The 20,755-nt window shown below is 42.7% G+C and overlaps 1 protein-coding gene across 1 annotated transcript in view; it reads left to right on the plus strand.

The window, feature by feature from the left end:
* Positions 1–20,755, plus strand: part of LOC139564736 (ubiquitin carboxyl-terminal hydrolase 43-like) — a 99,508-nt gene that overhangs the window by 15,520 nt on the left and 63,233 nt on the right. The gene's annotated exons all lie outside the window — the stretch shown is intronic.

Below are 20,755 nucleotides of genomic sequence, written 5' to 3' on the forward strand. Positions count from 1 at the left end.
AGTTGCCACACTTTGTTAACACCCAAGAGTCTGACGGTGTGAGGGATGAAAATCTGCTGTTTTTGACAGCGTGCCGCTCCGCTTCATCATTGCTTTTACACACTTTTACTTTAGTTTAGGCAAGACAAACTGGTAATATCAATTTGGTTAGGCTATCTTCGCACACCACACCTCCAATGGTTCACCTTTCTGTGTGAAGGTGTAACGACTCTCCTCCTCCTCTTCATCCGAAGAGGAGGAGCAGGGATTAAACCAAGGTGCAGCGGGTTGTGAATACATATAGATTTATTTGCTGACGAAGACGAACACAAAAACTTATACTTGCATAAACTACAAAACAACAAACGACGTTAAACAGACCTGAACTGGTGAACATAAAAAACAATGCACTCATGAACAGGAAAGAACGAACGAGAGACGAGACAGTACCGTGTGGTGCAATAAACACAGACACAGCGACAACCACCCACAACGAACACTGTGAAACAACCTACCTAAATATGACTCTCAATTAGAGGAACGCCAAACACCTGCCTCTAATTGAGAGCCATACCAGGCAACCCTTAAACCAACATAGAAACAGACAACATAGAATGCCCACCCAAACTCACGTCCTGACCAACTAACACATACAACAAACTAACATAAATAGGTCAGGAACGTGACAGAAGGAGACCCATTTGAACTTTTGAACTTGTTATTGTGTTCTCTGTCTGAGGGACTTCCTCCCTGTTATATGGCCCATTAAGCCCAGCTTCCATTGGCACTTTGAAGTCAACCCAGGTTGGGCTGGTCTTGGTGGGCTAGCTCAAATTGCATTTCCACTGCCTCCAGAAATGAGAAATTATGTCATGTTGCTAGGTAGTCAATATGTAGCTGCAGCTGGCTTCGCTAATATTGCTAGCTAGCTATCTAGCAAGATGTTGAAGAATTTAATTCACCCTCAACATGCTGTAACTAACATTACCCCATACTCCTGCCACTGCCAGCCAGACTCAGAGTTTCTCTGTCCAGTGTTTGTGTTCTTTTGGCCATCTTTTTATTTTATAATTTAAAAAAAAATGTTACCCCTTTTTTTCCTCCCCAATTTCGTGGTATTCAACTGGTAGTAGTTACAGTCTTGTCTCATCGCTGCAACTCCCATACGGGAGAGGCGAAGGTCGAGAGCCATGCGTCCTCCGAAATACAACCCAACCAAGCCGCACTGCTTCTTGACACAATGCACATCCAACCCGAAAGCCAGCCTCACCAATGTGTCGGAGGAAACACTGTACACCTGGTGACCGTGCACTGCACCCGGCCCGCCACAGGAGTCGCTAGTGCGCGATGAGACAAGAATATCCCTGCCGGCCAATCCCTCCCTAACCCGGACGACGCTGGGCCAATTGTGCGCCGCCACATGGGCCTCCCGGTCGCGGCCAGCTGAGACAGAGCCTGGGCACAAACCCAGAATCTTTGATGGCACAGCTAGCACTGCAATGCAGCGCCTTAGACCACTGCGCCACCCGGGAGGCCCTCTTTTGCCCATCTTAATCTTTTCTTTTTATTGGCCAGTCTGAGAAATTGCTTTTTCTTTGCAACTCTGCCTAGAAGGCCAGCATCCCGGAGTCGCCTCTTCACTGTTGACATTGAGACGGGTGTTTTGCGGGTACTATTTAATTAAGCTGCCAGTTGAGGACTTGTGAGGCATCTGTTTCTCAAACTAGACACTCTAATGTACTTGTCCTCCTCCCACTCCTCTTTTTATTCTGGTTAAATCCAGATGGAACTGTTCTGTGAAGGGAGTAGTACACAGCGTTGTATGGGATCTTCCGTTTTTTGGCAATTTCTCGCATGGAATAGCCTTCATTTCTCAGAACAAGAATAGCCTGACGAGTTTCAGAAGAAAGTTCTTTGTTTCTGGCCATTTTGAGCCTGTAATCAAACCCACAAATGCTGATGCTCCATATACTCAACTAGTCTAAAGGCCAGTTTTATTGCTTCTTTAATTAGCACAACAGTTTTCAGCTTTGCTAACATAATTGCAAAAGGGTTTTCTAATGATCAATTAGCATTTTAAAATGATAAACTTGGATTAGCTAACACAACCTGCCATTGAGTGATGGACAGGAGTGATGGTTGCTGATAATGGGCCTCTGTACGCCTATGTAGATATTCCATACAAAATCAGCCGTTTCCAGCTACAATAGTCATTTACAACATTAACAATGTCTACACTGTATTTCTGATTAATTTGATGTTATTTTAATGGACAAAAAAAATGTGCTTTTCTTTCAAAAACAAGGACATTTCTAAGTGACCCCAAACTTTTGAACGGTAGTGTATATACAGACGTGCTCAGATTTGTTGGGACCCTTACAGCTCATTGAAATAATGCTTAATTCCTCCTGAAAAGTGATTAAATTAAAAGCTATTTCATCATGTATACTTGCATGCCTTTGGTATGTTGTAGAATAAAGCAAAGAAGCTGTGAAAAGAGATTAATGATTGCTTATTCTACAAAGATATTCTAAAATGGCCTGGACACATTTGTTGGTACCCTTAGAAAAAATAATAAATAATTGGATTATAGTGATATTTCAAACTAATTAGCTTCTTTAATTAGTATCACACGTCTCCAATCTCGTAATCAGTGATTCAGCCTATTTAAATGGAGAAAAGTAGTCACTGTGCTGTTTGGTATCGTTGTGTGCACCACACTGAACATCGATCAGAGAAAGAAAAGGAGAGATTTGTCTGAGGAGATCAGAAAGAAAATAATAGACAAGCATGGTAAAGGTAAATGCTACAAGATCATCTCCAAGCAGCTTGATGTTCCTGTGACAACAGTTGTAAATTTTATTAAGAAGTTTAAGGTCCATGGAACTGGAGCCAACCTCCATGGTTGTGCCCGCAAGAGGAAAATTGACCCCAAATTGAACATAAGGATAGTGCGAATGGTAGAAAAAGAATCAAGGATAACTGCCAAAGAGATACAATCTGAACTCCAAGGTGAAGGTACATCAGTTTCTGATCGCACCATCCGTCGCTTTTTGAGTAAAAGTGGGCTCCATGGAAGAAGACCCAGGAGGACTCAAAAAACATTAAAAAGTCAGACTGGAATTTGCTAAAATGCATATTGACAAGCCACAATCCTTCTGGGAGAATGTCCTTTGGACAGATGAGTCAAAACTGGAGCTTTTTGGCAAGTCACATCAGCTCTACGTTCACAGACAAACATGAAGCTTTCAAAGAAAAGAACACCATACCTACAGTGAAACATGGAGGAGGCTCAGTTATGTTTTGGGGCTGCTTTGCTGCGCCTGGCACAGGGTGCCTTGAATCTGTGCAGGGCACAATGAAATCTCAAGACTATCAAGGCATTCTGGAGTAAAACGTACTGCCCAGTGTCAGAAAGCTTTGTCTCAGTCGCAGGTCAATGGTCCTCCAACAGGATAATGACCCCAAACACACAGCTAAAAGCACCCAAGAATGGATAAGAACAAAACATTGGACTATTCTGAAGTGGCCTTCTATGAGTCCTGATCTGAATCCTATCGAACATCTATGGAAAGAGTTGAAACTTGAAGTCTGGAGAAGGCACCCATCAAACCTGAGACAACTGGAGCAGTTTGCTCAGGAAGTGTGGGCCAAACTACTTAACAGGTGCATAAGTCTCATTGAGAGCTAAAGAAAACGTTTGATTGCAGTGATTGCCTCTAAAGGTTGTGCAAAAAAATATTAGGTTAAGGGTCCCATCATTTTTGTCCATGACATTTTCATTTGTTTTATTATTTCCAATATTATGTTGAATATAAAATAAAAAGCAAAGTCTGATTTCTATTAAGTATGGAATGAAGAGTGGTGGATGCCAATTACTTTTGTCAGTTTCAAGTTATTTCAGAGAAAATTGTGCATTCTTCGTTTTTTGTGGAGGGGTACCAACAAATTTGAGCACGTCTGTATATATATTTTTTATTATTATTCAATTTCAAATTACAATACAAGAACAATGAAACATAGGACATCACTACACGTATATTGTCTTTGAAGAAACATAAAATAACATTAAAAGTTAAAAAAATACAATCACGGATTGACTTTCAAAAGTTAAAGTACGTCAAATAAAATAAAGGCCAGGGTTTACAGTTGTACAAACCTGTGACAGAGTTGTGATAATGCAGTGTTGTTTTTGTTATTGACGAATTCTAGAGATTTTCTAAAGTATTGGATTTCAAGTAAAAAAATATGTTGCATTTGGAGACATATTTCAAATATGTTTTTCGTTACCAGAGATAATGAAGAAATTAACGACTAATTCAGTAGTTTTGTTTTCATTTGAATAATAACATTACATCTTTCATTGTAAATACATGGGTCTTGTCATGGCTTCAGTATGCATTCTGCTCTGGCTGTTGAGTAAAGACAACCCCTTCCAGAGGCTCATTGCTTGTCTCCATGTTGGCTTTATACTGACAGGACTAGGAATCATGCTTCATATTGACCTCAATTAGATCTGTGGAAGTCATTATAAACCTGCCCTGGAAATCACATTAGCATGTCCTCATTAATGCCAAAGCTATTAATAATGACAGTCTACTGAGTCATTTAGCCTGAAATACATGACTGACTAATCGATGGACAGACATCACCTCTCATGCAGCTGCATCTCAATTTGTACTAAGCTAATGCTACATGTTCTCTAATGATATGGGGTATGCCAACAAAGGTATACGACTGTCGACTAACATATAGTGGGAGTTCAGCAGGTGTCAGGGTTGTGCTTGTAGTGAGGTTCTCCTCTCTCCTGACTGAATTAAGTATTCTTCTTGAAAACTTGTTTTGAGGTAGAAAAAGCCCTCCTACAATCTTGTAATTATTTTTTCAAAAGAATACTGTCTATCAGAATAAACTCTATATCAATAAATGACACGTACACACACACACACACACACACACACACACACACACACACACACACACACACACACACACACACACACACACACACACACACACACACACTGTATATAGACTTTCTTTTTTTTCTATTGTGTTATTGACTATACGCTTGATTATTCCATGTGTAACTCTGTGTTGTTGTTTGTGTCGCACTGCTTTGATTTATCTTGGCCAGATCACAGTTGTAAATGAGAACTTGTTCTCAACTAGCTTACCTGAATAAATATATATATATATATTTTTTTTTAACACACACACACACACACACACACACACACACACACACACACACACACACACACACACACACACACACACACACACACACACACACACACACACACACACACAGACACAGAGACACACACAGAGACTAGCACTGTGTGGTCTCTGTCCAGAGCAGAACATCTCTTATGACAGTCATCTCTTATGTTTAGCCAGACCCTCTCCCAGCCGCCTATGAGTGGACTGAGCACCGGCGTTGTCATGGATTTCATTTTTTTATCAGTATGGAAACATGTGGCCTGATAGACTAGAGCCAAGGAAATAATCCCAGGGCTCATACAGTACACTACCTACTAACGGGATTTATCCTGCTATTCTCACTGTGCCCCCTCCCTTCTCTCCTGGCTCAAAGTCCACTACTTACCATACTCACTCTTCCCTTTATTGGTCTTTTTAGAGCCCTCTAAGAATTTACAGTAGTATCAGCTAGCCACCCACAAAGGAGCTCTCCTCAGGGGAGAAGGCTTTTAATGGCTCTCTCAGGTGGCAGACTCCATGAAGAGAGGTCTTCTTATTTTAGCACTGCTCAGACATCTATCACATCTAACTGTGTTTATCCTTCTCACATCACAAAAAGTCTAACCCTTGTTGACGTCTGGGAGAAGGGTCTTGAAAGAGGGAGTTCAGAGTAGTGTTCAGAGGAGTTTAAGGGTTTGTTGTGTTGTGTTTGTTGTTGTGCTGTGGCAGGCTGCAGCTCTGCCACCCTACCGGAGCTATTGCCGTGCCAGTGGAGTAAGCCCGGGTCACAGGGAGGATGGAGGGAGTGAGGCAACTGGTTTATAAGTCCTCTCATGTCACCACAGAGCCCAGGGAGGGAGCTCTGCTAACCCAGGGCTGAATTAATAGTTTTCCAGCACGCGTTCAGTTACCATAAGCAGCACAGGAGACCCAGATGAACAGTGAGAGTTCCCCCACCCCTGAGCTTCCAAGCTCAAGTCAGTGGATCCCAAACTTTCATTCTGGCCCCTCTTCCATCATTGGGGAACATGTCTCGCCTTTCCTCGATGGGCACAAGTACAGTCCGTGACACAAACTTTTCACCCCCGTCTTGTTGGCCGATAGAACATTTTGCAGTTTAAAAGCAAATTTCCTGTATTTCTACACGTTTTGCCATGTCTTATGTGTGTTCATGTTATATCTGAGTGACTCAAACATTACAATAAAATCAACAGGCTAACAACCTAGCTAAAAAAAACATTAGCTGACATGGGCTGGTTGATCTGGACATTTCTGACAAGTTATAAATAGCTCTCTAAGGTCTGCAATGACTGACATGACAAGAGGAAAACTGCTAATACATTATGCACTACACACAATTTCGAAATTGCACCTTATGCATTCTACTGTCACTATTATCAAGAGTAAGTTGTAAGCTCGACTGAGTTCCTTAAAAAGAATACACACGCACATACCACATACACATCACACGCACTGAAGTCACACCATGGAACTGGCATTCAGTTTGTTGACCGTTTATCACTTAGGAAACAGTGCTGGCGTGAAGCTCTCTCTCTGTATCATGAATGCGGCCCTTTGTAAGCCAGTGGAAGAAAGAGACGCTTGTTGAGCACTGCTAGTGAAGAGAGGGAGAGGTGAGACAGGGTTGTGTTGGGCTCTGTACAACAGTGTGGCTGTGGGTGGGGAAGCCTTAACGGGTAGTGACAGACTGACAGATAAGCAAACCTCCATTCAAGGACAGCAATGTTGTAGAATCAGTACAGTCAAGCAACTGTTGTCATGTTTGATGATATTTCAATTATTTGTATCTGATTTACAAATGTGTTTACTTTTCCAGAACAAGGAGCAGTTTGGGTACAGTAAGGACTTTTGCTCTCAGTGAACCCTCAGCCCTCCTACAGAGTTGGAACATGAATAAGGGACTGTGGATGTAATGCAATCAGTGCTGTCACAGCAAACACACAGGCAGTAAAAAAAGCGTTTGAGAGATTTGAGCTGGTCCGAGCCATTCACTTTAGGGAATGGGATATTCACCAGAGGGCCTTGGGAATCTACTGTATCTGTGCCCACAGAGAAGCAGGGGGGAGGTGTGTGAGTAGAGAGAAGAGGAACAGTGTTCAGGGTTCAATCTTGGGTCAAAGAGGATTATCAGTGGTACTCATGATGCAAGCCAGGAAAAGAGATAGCGCTGAAGGCGAGCTACCAGAGACACTCAACAACAGAAGGTCACTACGCAGGACATTCCCATGCAGGGTCAAATGACTCATGTCCTGCACTGGTTCCTCAGCCATGCTGAGCACAATCATCACAACGATCAGTATCAAGGTCACCAAGGTTAGAAATACTATCCTCAGAACCTTTTAAGGCATCATCCTCTCGTCTCTTCCCTATCTCTTCATAAATATCTGCTGTGATTTACAGAGATTGCACTAACTAAGCCAACCACCAATACCTGACTTCAACAACATCACTTACAGTAGCACCGACCGTCACAACGTGCCATGTGTGGTTGCTGTTTTCCAGTCAGGGAGGGCAGGGTGCAGGCCTATTGTGCCTGTGAGTGTTTCCTCTCCCCAACTTTGATTTTGTCTGCTCTGTAGAACAGAATGGCTTCCTGTGACTCGGAGCCACCCAGCTGGAAAAGCAGCTTGGAGGAAAGGGTCCCAATGTGACCGCTCTGTGTTTGTGTACTCCTTTGACCTCTAACCCAGATTAGTGTTGATTGGCCGATACATACTGGGCTCATGTTCTATATCGGCTTCCCCACAGAGCAAGAGAAAGTGTGTGCGTGCGTGTGTGTGTGTGTGTGTGTGTGTGTGTGTGTGTGTGTGTGTGTGTGTGTGTGTGTGTGTGTGTGTGTGTGTGTGTGTGAGATTTGTGGGTGTGAGATTGTGTGCATGTGTGTGTGAATTATTGTTGACTTCTCATGGAGGTTTAATTTGAGAGCGTCCCTCCCTTTGCCAGGAGCACTGTTCTTGAAAAAGGACCTTTTTTAATTTATCTGCAGTCTGCCGGGGTTGCTTTCACTGGCACAGACACAATTAAGCTGCCTCAGACACCCCAATGTATCACTCAAGGTTTAAGGAGCGGTTAAGGACATTTCTATATACTGCACTGCACTGTCGCTGAGCCACCACTTCTGTGTGGAAGTCTACCTGGAAAAGGGCTCATAATTATATAGGCTAGTTGGCAGCAGATTTTCATGACCGTTTGACTTAATTTCACTTTATTTGGATGTTATTTTGAATGGGGTAACATGTTTTGTAAACAATTTATAACACCTTATACACTCGCTGTAAACATTCTTTACAGTTCATGGCTCTTGCTAGACATACTGTACATGTTTCTGTAAGTATAGTACAAAGGCATCACACAGAGGTGGTCTATATAAATAGTTACTAGTCTTTCTGGACTTTTGCTCCTGTCATTACATCCCCATCTGTGGGTGTTGTCTCCTGCCTGTCACCACAGTGTGTCAGCAGCACAGTAATAAACCCCATCAGCTCAGGAGACCCACCTCCCTGCCTTTATATCAATTCATTTCCTCCTCTGCCTCCGCTGACGCCTCCTAAAAGCCAATCGGCTTATGAGACACTAATGATTAATTTCACAAAGTCATAATCATCCACCCAAAAAAGTGTTAGGAGCATTTTTCTCGAAAAGTAGCTCTACGTATTTTCTTGGCTCGCAAAGACACTTCCAAAAAGTGCTGTGTTTCCTCCCTCTTTTTGTTTGAGACTTGATGGTATTTCCATAAAGAACAAGCAGCGGGGCGGCAGGGCAGATCCACTCAGCATTGGTGGACGATGATTCTCTCCACTGGGCTGTAATGTTTTACTGTCATTATACTTTTTACTGTGGAGGTTCAGCGAGTCTTCTCTATAGAATGATATCTAATGTAGATTACCAATGACTGCAGCATTGTGGAGATGACCTCATACACTATATAAGAGAATGTTACAGGATGCCAATAATTGTGCTCCACCAGTGGGTTTTACCATGGTTGAAAATCTGTAAAATGCTCTCAGAGTAGCCCACTAGCCATGACTGGCATGAGGTCAGAGAGACCAGGACTAAGTCATATCATCATCCCCTGCTGACCTCTAGCTACTGCCTGGCTATTATTTCCACTAAAAGGAAAGGAAGTGGACCTCAGTGCAGACCTGCTGGTAGGTGTCTGGAAATCCCTCTCAAATGAGGAAAGTTGGCATGCTAGCAAGCATTTTGAGAAGGAGTTGGTTGGCTAGGCTCGGTTGAGTTGATGCATTACAACTAATCATGTGTTATATCGTCATTCACCTCGAACCACTGTGCCTGAACCCACTCTGCTGATATTTCATATACTGTTGTAGAATCATTGTCAGAGGTCTCGCTACCACTTTAGCTACCCTCCTGTCACTAGCTGTATTCTCCAACTGAAGAAATATACAGAGAAGTGTCCGTGCATTGAGGGCTTCTACACTCCTTCTACACTCCTCTCCTGTGAGAGCAATTATATCATTACCCCCTCCAGGACTATGTCCCTCTGTCTCTCAAACCTCTAATCATTTTATTCTTTCCTTCATTCTTATGTAAAATAACACAATTCCCTTTCACAGAGTCCTCTGCTGTCTTTTCTTCTCAGTTATGAGACTGTCTCATTCTCAATCCCCTTCTGTGAATTTCTGACCTCCAGACTTTGGGATTTAATTACTAGCCCACCCATCTGACTGGCTTAGTGAAACGGACAATCGAATGGTGTGTCTGGAGCATACAGCTAGAGCAGATTATGATCTGTTGTGCCAACAGCTTGCCTGTATGAAGAGCCATAGCCCCTTAATGCTGATTCACTTATATCAAGGATGTCTACATCCTTGGTTATAGCTTCATGGAAGTGCTTGAATGTGAGATCTCCATTTTACATTATTATATGTCAGTCTTTGCTGAACATTGAGTTGATATGCTTTTCCATTGATATTGCTTGTATTTAGTAATACAAGTTGAGGCTTTTGTTCAACTTAAAAAAGAACAACAACAACAATTGCAAAAAAAGCTAAATGTATGACTCCATAGAAGATTATAGATTTAGTACGTTGTATGTAGCCAGGTTCCGCACTTCTTTATTAAATAAATATTCTACCCCCCAATTTCGTGTTATCCAACTGGTAGTTACGATCTTCTCTCATCGCTGCAACTCCCCTACAGTCTCGGGAGAGGTGAATGTCGAGAGCCATGCATCCACCGAAACACGACCCTGCCAGAACACACTGCTTCTTGACACACTGCTCGCTTAAACCGGAAGCCAGCCGCACCAATGTGTCAGAGGAAACACGGTTCAACTGACGACTGATGTCAGCTTGTAGGTGCACGGCCTGCCACAAGGAGTTGCTAGAGCACGATGAGACAAGGAAATTCCGTCCGGACAAACTCTCCCCTAACCCGGACGATGCTGGTCCAATTGTGCGCCGCCCCATGGGTCTCCCAGTCACAGCCGGCTGTGACATAGCCTGGAATCAAACCCGAGGCTGTAGTGGTGCCTCAGCACTGCGATGCAGTGCCTTAGACCGCTGCACAACTCGGGAGGCCCAGGATCCGCACTTCTGAGAATGATATATCAAAAGATTCAAGGCAAACAATTTAACTTAACTGTAAATAGCATGTGCTTTCAGGGTACTGTAATAATTATATCTGGATTGTGGTGTACAATTTTCTTAACTATAGTAAATACTACAGTATTTAATTTGCATATCATTTGCATATTCCCTACCCATTCCCCTCCCAATATCCCAATTTGTGCCACCCATAAGTGAGAAACCGACATGCAAGTATATATCATATATTGTGTTCCTTACAGGTTATAAGAAGGAGCCGAAGCTCTGAACTCTATTCAGACCCTAGTCCTTACTACCTACAGGTTATGGAAAATTTTCTCTTTTAGTATATCTCCAATAGGTTTCCTCAAGGAGAAAGCCTCCACTTCTATGTATCAAAGATAATAAAACAAAAACACTAAAGTACATACTACAGTATATTACAGTCCACAAAAACACTACAGTAAATACTACAGTATACTACAATCTGCAAAAACACTACATTAGTTACTATATTATCTTTTATTACAGTATTTACATTATAGTTAACTGTAAATACTACAGTAAATACTACAGTGTTCACTGTAGTGTTTTTGCAGATTTAGTGAATACTACAGTAAAGTCAGCAAAAACACTGAAGTGAATACTTAAGCAATAAGGCCCAAGGGGGTGTGGTATATGGCCAATATACCACGGCCAAGGGCTGTTCTTCTGCACGACACAAAGCGGAGTGCCTGGATACAGCCTTTAGCCGTGGTATATTGGCCATATATCACAACCCCCTGAGGTGCCTTATTACTATTATAAACTGTTTACCAAAGTAATTAGAGCAGTAAAAAGACATGTTTTGTCAAACCCGTGGTATACGGTCTGATAAACCACGGCTGTCAGCCAATCAGTATTCAGGGCTTGAACCACCCAGTTTATAATGTAGTATTTATACCATAGTATACTATAGTATTTTCTTCATGTGGGCAGCTGTCGTCAGAACCAAACCAGAGATCATGGTACACTATATACACAAAAGTATGTGGACACCTCTTCAAATTAGTGGATGCGGCTATTACAGCCACACCCGTTGCTGACAGGTATATAAAATCGAGCACATAGCCATGCAAGCAATCTCTATTGACAAACATTGGCAGTAGAATGGCCTTACTGAAGAGCTCAGTGACCCACAACGCGGAACCTTAATAGGATGCCACCTTTCCAACAAGTCAGTTCGTAAAAGTCCTGCCCTGCTAGAGTTGCCCCGGTCAACTATAAGTGCTGTTATTGTGAAGTGGAAGCGTCTAGAAGCAACAATGGCTCAGCCGCAAAGTGGTAGGCCACATAAGCTCACAGAACGGGACCGCCGAGTGCTGAAGAGCGTAAAAATCGTCTATCGAGTTCCAAACTCCCTCTGGAAGCAAAATCAGCACACAAACTGTTAGTTGGGAGCTTAATGAAATGGATTTCCATGGCCGAGCAGCCGCACACAAGCCTAACCCCCGTCCCCGCGTGTACGCCATCGTGCGCAAATTGATTTTGTCACCCCACACCAAACGCGATCACGACACGCAGGTTAAAATATCAAAACAAACTCTGAACCAATTATATTAATTTGGGGATAGGTCTAAAAGCAAAAAACATTTAAGGCAATTTAGCTAGCTTGCTGTTGCTAGCTAATTTGTCCTGGGATATAGTTGTTATTTTACCTGAAATCCACAAGGTCCTCTACTCCGACAATTAATCTACACATAAAACGGTCAACCGAAACGTTTCTAGTCATCTCTCCTCCTTCCAGGCTTTTTCTTCTTTGGACTTAAGTGGCGATTGGCAACTAACTTTCATAACGTCTTTTACCACCACCGAACTCCGCTCGTCTTTCAGTCACCCACGTGGGTATAACCAAGGAGGAGATGGCATGTGGGTATCTGCTTCTATAAACCAATGAGGAGATGGGAGAGGCAGGACTGGCAGCGCGATCAGCGTCACAAATAGAATTTACTTCTATTTTAGCCCTTGGCAACGCAGACGCTCTTTGGCGCGCGCGAGCATTGTGGGTGCAATAATTGAATAACATGTATGTTTAAATTTAATTTGCAATGCTCGCGCACACGATGCGTGCGGTGTCCTCAGCATGTAAGACCACCATGCACAATGTCAAGCATCGGCTGGAATGGTGTAACGCTCACCACAATTGGAGTCTGGAGCAGTGGAAACGCATTCCCTGGAGTGATGAATCACGCTTCACCATCTGGCAGTCCTGACGGACGAATCTGGGTTTGGCGGATGCGAGGAGAACGCTACCTGCCCGAATGCATAGTGCCAACTGTAAAGTTTGGTGGAGGAGGAATAGTAGTCTGGGGCTGTTTTTCATGATTCGGGCTTGGCCCCTTAGTTCCAGTGAAGTGAAATCTTAAAGCTACAGCAAACAATGACATTCTAGACGATTCTGTGCTTCCAACTTTCTGGCAACAGTTTGGGGAAGGCCCTTTCCTGTTTCAGCATGACAATGCCCTCATGCACGAACCGAGGTACATACAGAAATGGTTTGTCAAGATCGGTATGGAAGAATTTGAGTGGCCTGCACAGAGCCCTGACCTCAACTCCATCGAACACCTTTGGGGTGAATTGGAATGCAGACTGTGAGCCAGGCCTAATTGCCCATGTTGGGCAACCCGACCCCACTAATGCCCTTGTGGCTGAATGGAAGCAAGTCCCCCCAGTAATGTTCCAACATCTAGTGGAAAACCTTCCCAGAAGAGTGGAGGTTGTTATAGCAGCAAAGGAAGGACCAACTCCATATTAATGTCCATGATTTTGGAATGAGATGTTCGATGAGCAGGTGTCCATATACTTTTGGTCATGTAGTGTATAACCAGTCTTGAGATCCCAGGTGTCATTGTAGCTGATACCCTTTGTGAACTCACAGAAGGATACCAAGGCCAGCATTCTGCCTCTGGACAGGTCTGATTTCTAACATATTCCCACTAACCAGACCTGACCAGACACACACATCATCTAGCAGGCCACTACCTACCTACTACACACTGAGGTCAGCCTCACCCTGTTCAGCAGAGCATTCCCACTTAGCATGTCCATAACGATGCTCCCACAAAGAGTGATTCCCTATGAGGTGGGGCTCTGACAGTAGTGCTGCTACACCTGTCCACCTTGACTAAAGAAGGGGCTATTTTTTAGAGAGGGACATGGTAGGAGGTTTCTCAGAGGGAGACCATTATTCATTAACGCTGTGCATGTCAGCGCTGTGTAGTGCACTCTCTCTCTCTTTCACTGTCTGTGTGATCAGCTCTACTGGAGAGGTTAGAGCTCTGCTGCTGCAGCCCCTGTTCTCAATCACTCTCCCCTAGTGCTCTGCTCCTTCCACAGGCACATGTCCATCTCTGTGTTTCCATGGATGCTTAAATTATTCACGGCAGGCCCATTACTGGGAAACCTAGTTTCCCTTTACGCTCCATCCCTGAAAACCCATCAGGACGAGACAGGTGATCCGTGCAGGATATTTGCTGGAATTCCTCTGCGGTGGAGTGAAAGTGCCCAGGTTCCTGAACACTGGTATGAATCACTATGGGTGACATTTGGGTTAATTATTTAAGACCTCACTAGAGGACAGACCATTCTGTTAATGTGTGTGATTTCAGGCTCTCAGTCAGCACCACAATGAAATAAAGTCCCGTTATCAGTCTTAGTCTTGTCATTACACCCTATGGAGAGTTGACGATGGGTAAATCTTTCAGAAGCGAATCACTGTGGTTCTCAGTGCTACCAGTGCCAAATCCGTTTTTAATGGCATCTCAACTGGAGAATTGTGTTTACTGTGTGAAGTGAATGGCCTCAAGCGTGGTGGAGTGTTGTAAGAGCAGGGAGTTTGTTTGCACTGTAGTGCTTATTATCTCGATTTTATCCTTCAATTTTACACTTACCAATGTCTGGACACGGACTTAAATCGCTGTCAAAACTGTCTGGTATGCTCTGGTGGTTACAGAAAATGACCCCTTTGAGCCACCGTTCACTTTCGCTAGCCGATAACAATGCTGCAGTATTTTTCTCTGGTCAGTCAGCTCAGGAATCACAATAGATTAACTCTGTCCCCCTCGTTGACAGTGCTGCACTAGCAACTAGGCTCTAGTCCTTCCACTCAGTTGCTCGCAACTGTATCTTTGTCATTTATCTAAATCCTAGAAATCATTTTTAATCAATTTTAGAAATCAATCAGTTTTAATGTTCTTCTTACTCCCGGGGTATCGGCACACGCCTCTCCTGGCATTGAGTCTTTTGGATTAAGCAAGGTTGACAATTTCACAACTTATACAACAAATATCTCGGGTATTAGCGGCCGTACGTTACTACTACATGACGAGTTCTGTTTTGTGCATTAAATTGACAGTGGCTGAAATTCCTCCATGTTCTCTTTTCAGACTCCGTCAATGTCCTCTGTGCCCAGTCAAGTGCCCCTTCACAATATTCATTCACTTTGTAAAGTGTGGTCTTATACTGTAAATATATATAGCATTGTACTTTTTTTAGAAGTAACTTTCACTAGAACTGTTTGAAAGGACAACTTGATAAGCCATTGTAATCAGCCAATCAAATGATCATGTGATCTGACAACGTATCCCTGTATACGTTGATCTACTGTATGTCCATCCTGAACACAACCTTGTAACCACTGACCAAGCTTTTCTTCATGTGGGTTTGCTGTATGTTTGCGATATTGTACTGTATCTGTGACTGAAATTATTTTCAAGGGGATAATTGCTGGCCATAATTTCAATTTATTTTATTTTACTTGATATAATCTTTAAGGATACCTACTGAGCATACACTGGTTGAGTCAACGTTGTTTACAAGTCATTTCAATGAAATTACATTGAACCAACGCGGAATATAAGTTGAATTGACGTCTGTGCCCAGTGGGTGGTTGCTTTTAATGGCAATATTTGCTGACAAAATTAAATTCAGCTTATTTAACTCAATTTAGGTGCTAAAGTGCTTGAGGTTGTTGTGATGCCTCTCATCACCCCTATCAAGCAGTAAGTTGAACAAATGAAACATCTGTTAGTTTGTTTACACAGTATTGCAGGGCAAAGTCAAATAAACATGACTAAGTTGCCTGCGGCAAGCAAGCAATCATAGCCTTTGCTGATGAAGCTATTTATACAGGTTTAGTAATAAATCATTATTTGTCCACTCTGCCTCTAATGAAATGTTCCCTCATCAGTTGGACTCCTCCTCTCCATTACAGGGCTCTGCTCTGTCAGTGAGACCACTCAACCACAGCCACCTCATCTTATAACTGTTGGAAAGAGCTCAAGTCATTTTCATTTAATCTGAAACTCCCTTTTGAAAATGTGTTCATCTCCATTTTCACTTATAGCAGAACACTAAAGCGCCTTCCTTCACAGACATACTACTTTTTTGTGTAACAGAGTTGATGGCCTAGAAGAAGCAGCAGACATGAACACAGGCTTTTTGACAACTTGCTGTTTCTCTTTGTGTCCATGACAAGAGGAGTCGTTTGATAAAGGACACACATTACAGTACATTATGTTCCGTCTTGGACATCAGTCTGTTGCGTTTTTGAGTGTTTGTGTGTATGTCCGGGCGTGCGTGTGTGTGTGTTTAAACATACAGTGAGCTACATAAATTTGTCCCAGCAGATACATTACTGTAGGCTACATTACCATAGCATTACCACTAAATGACTATATTTTCAGAAGGAATACGTTTTGTCCTAAAATCAGGCTTTCCATGTTGACTCAAAATATCTACTTTTAATATCTACTTGCTTGACCTTTTTCTGACAACTGATTTCCAAGATAGCATCTCAATGTTAGACAGGACATTCAAGTCTATGAGACCTCTCAAGATGCATACTGTAGTTTTCCACATTCCGTAAAACTTAAATTAAACGCAGTCTCAAATAGCCGCCTGTCCCTTTTAATAGCCAGGCATCCACACACATTTCAGCCTTTTTCGAATAAACGCTGGGTCTAAATGAGTTGTTTACGAGTGAACTTCAGTGAGTAATGTAAAGATTGTGCAAAAGAAGATAGAGGAGAGCAACATAATTTCCAAGGATGAGACGGCAGTGTGGTTTGACATGGTTGGCTCAACTACGGGGGATACAAGGCGCAATGAGTGAGAGAAGGGTGCTGAAGCGCCAAAACGTTGGCTGCGCCAAAGGCAGTCTAGTCTTTGCAAGTCTGATCTGCGATGGATTTGTTATTATAATGTTTATACTGGTCATGCTGGTCACATTAAACAGTTTTGTAGTATTTTCAAAATTGTATTGAGAAAAAGCTGTGTGCATTAAGGAAATAGACACCTGTCTCTAATAAGTGCCCGGTTGTGTTCAGTGATTGAAGCAAATAAACACCCGGGCTATTAATTGAAGTTTAATGGTATATAAATAAAATAAAAAAATATTACTTTGAGCACAGTAGCAGTTTTAGTTAATTTAATGGGAATCGTTATCTAGCCTGATCAGTTTAGATGACTTCCGCCTTACTGAATCATATGTCTGTGTGTCTCAGTTTCTCACTGTGCTCACGTCTTTAGCAGGGCCGGGACGATACTAGTATCGCGATATTCATTAGTGACAAGGAAACAAAACACGAAGCGGATTTAACTTCTTTAGGAAAACAGCCCTAATGTTGAAAACAAACATTATGTTGTCATCCAGAGTCACATTTATTTACTTTCCAAACTATAGCACACATTATTTTACATACAGCAGGTTTTTTAAAGGACCAAAGAGTTGGTCTGCTTCGTGTTTTAATTTTTGCCATTGAAACAGATTGCGATACTAGTATCGTTCCAGCCATACTAGCGGTTGCTGCTAACATGCTGCTGCTGCCTCGCAGTCTGATGACTTGGCCAGGCTCACCAGGGAATTTAGTGAGGTGATAAGACCGTGTCTGGGCTGGGTTCATTGGTCTCGGAACGCTGTGTTGTTATCTCTGCATAAAGATAACTCTGGAATGTATTATCTCTCCAGCTCCAGTCAACTCTGCCGCTGAGGAGGCCAGAGAGTGGTAGTAAGGCATGAATTCAGCTAGCTATATGTTCTGTAGGAGCATAGGCCTCAGGAGAGCAGACCTCATAACCTCTCTCTCTCTCGCTCTGCTCTCATTGCCTGCTCTAAAGACCTGTTACCCCTTGACCAATAACAGGAGGCTCAGCCGAGCATGACCGTACCACACAGGGAGGGGAAAATAGAGAATGCTATGAGAGAAGGATGAGGGAGTGACTGAGTGGGGTAGAGTGTGATGGAGAGAGCTAAAACCATAGAGGAACTCACTAAAGTGAGAGTGGAGGGAAATGAGAGAAGAGCGAACATTTGTGATTGTATGTGCCTATTGAAGCCCCGTGCAAGAGGGGAAGGTCATGCTTCGGTCACATTCCGGTCTGTGCTAAGCTGAAGTGGACTTGGAAGAAAAGACTCAGTGGCGTTGGTTAGTTAAAGGAACTCTTCTCCTGGGCACTACACTACACTTTTTTCCACAACCGAAATTGAAAACCTCCTTTCAGCTCCATTTGTGAGACGGGGTCATGGTTGAGCTGGCTGCCTGGGAACAGTGGCAGTCAGTATGGGATCAGGACAGGAGATGTGGTGTGGTGGAGAAAGAGTCAACAGAGAGAGTTAACACAACAGCAGAGACTTAGCGAGCAATAATGCTCTGATAGCCTCCATGAGCCTGTCAAATGAGGGCTAAAATGATACGACGACTGAATGCATTTTCAAGTGCCTGGCGTCTAGGTACAGCTCTCTAGTAACTTCAGTAATAATGTGCTAACACGGATGTGGTTTTAGCTTGGCCTTTTCCAAGTCAACCACTCTTGATAAGAAAAGGTGAGTCAGAGATTTGTTATCGTAGTTAAACGTGTACATCCAGTGGCTTTGTTCAGGTGCTGAATGTTGAAAGTATAAATGTTTATTTGAAATTTTAAAGAATCCAGATACATCAAATGTTCTTTGTGACAAATGTCACCTTCAAGGTCAAAGCTGTTTCAGTTTGGGAGCTACACATATGCACACACTCTCACTCACACTCTCACTCTTTCACACACACACACACACACACACACACACACACACACACACACACACACACACACACACACACACACACACACACACACACACACACACACACACAGACACAGACACAGACACAAAGGCTGTATTGTAGTCATATATTTACTCCATAATGTACAATTTTGTACCATTAAATATCTCCACTAGGCATCTGAAGTGCATCATGTTACTTCACTAAATCCTGAATGCCTAAAGGCAAATGGCAGCTCAAATTCCCTTTGCACTTGAATATTTTCGTATCTTTGGCGCATAATGCTCCCTTTATTTTTTATTTATAACCATTGTTATCCAACAATGTGCTTGTTTTTTGGAATAAAGGCTTAACTGTGTCCTCTTACCTATACTTTGATGCATAATCAGCTACGGTAACTGTAACTGTATAAATCAGGAAATAGACAGTAAGGAAAATGTTCTACTTTGTCACTTTCATAACCGACGTTGTCAGTGAGCGCATATTGTGCAGTTGATATTGACTGTAGTGCAGAGGCATGTTGAAGTTTCACACGTCTTCGAAGAGAGATTGTGACAGCTCAGTTACAGTAATAATCGGTAATCAAGCAAGCAAAATCGTTTTGTTATTTGCTGTTAAATTGATTTACCATGATTTCTTTCAAAGACATTCATGAAGGGATGGCCGTTCGAGGGTTGAACCAGTAACCAAAAGGTTGCTGGTTCGAATACCCGAACCAACAAGGGGAAAAATCTGTTGATGTGCCTTTGAGCAAGGCACTTAGGCCTAATTTGCTCCATGTGCGCCGTACTTGTAACGATGTACGCTGAGAGTCGGGGAGCAAGTTCAGGGAGTGAATACGTTTAATAAATAAACAAAACAAGAAACACAAACAGCGCACCGACATGAAACATAAACAATGACGACTGGGGGGGAAAAAACTAAGGGAGTGACATATAAAGGGCAGGTAATCAAGGAGGTGATGGAGTCCAGGTGAGTGTCATTATGCGCAAATGCGCATAACACTGGTGACGGGTGTGCGCCTTAAACGAGCAGTCTGGTGACCTAGAGGCCGGAGAGGGAACACAGGTGACAGTACTACTATGACTGACCCTGTAAAACAACACAAAACAACACATTTCACAGTACCTATCTGGTGTATATTTTTTATCCCCGGAAATGAGAGGGGTACTAATGAATGCCCCTAACGACATTATACAGTATTACCTCTCTTTTTCTCAGTCATCCATCCTGTCTCAGTGCCATGGTACGGTACCTTTTCTTTTCTTTTCTTACCATTGCTGTACCAAAATATCCATCACAACCACACAGGCTCTCCTGTCACAAGACACCATGGTGTCATGAAATGGTGCAACCATGACCCTAATACCATAGTGAGAGAATGATTCAGATTTGACATTACATTGGTTTCAAATGTCTACACTGCATCCATGGTGTGCCATTACATAATCTGCAGTAATTATTATTCCACAGAGTCACACTGGACACAAACCACCATTTAGAAAGTGCTCGAGACAGGCTCAGAAGTGACGATGAAGGAGGATCAAAGATCATGGCTGCTGTTGTTGCTGCTATTGTTGTTGATGGTGCAGCTAGGTGGATTAGTTCAGTCAAATCAGCACCGACGGGGACCATTTTCAATTCATTTCATTCATTATCACATAGCTGGGCTATGCCCTCGTTGTGTGCCGTCCCAGATCAGCTTGTTTTTTTTACCTTACATGGTTTCAGTGATCAGTCTGTTCGTTTTATCGCTTTTTCCTCCTCTTTTATCTTTTTCCAAGGCCAGTTCAGCTCTGCTGTAGGTGAGTGGATTAAAGAATAAAGAGAGAAGTACCCCAAGCGGGTTTCATTCACATCAATACTTTCCACTGCCTTTGAAAATCCCCCTTTAATAGAAAAAAAAGACTGCTGAACAACATT

This window comes from Salvelinus alpinus, chromosome 36 (assembly GCF_045679555.1).
Source record: "Salvelinus alpinus chromosome 36, SLU_Salpinus.1, whole genome shotgun sequence".
Taxonomy (NCBI): Eukaryota; Metazoa; Chordata; class Actinopteri; order Salmoniformes; family Salmonidae; genus Salvelinus; species Salvelinus alpinus.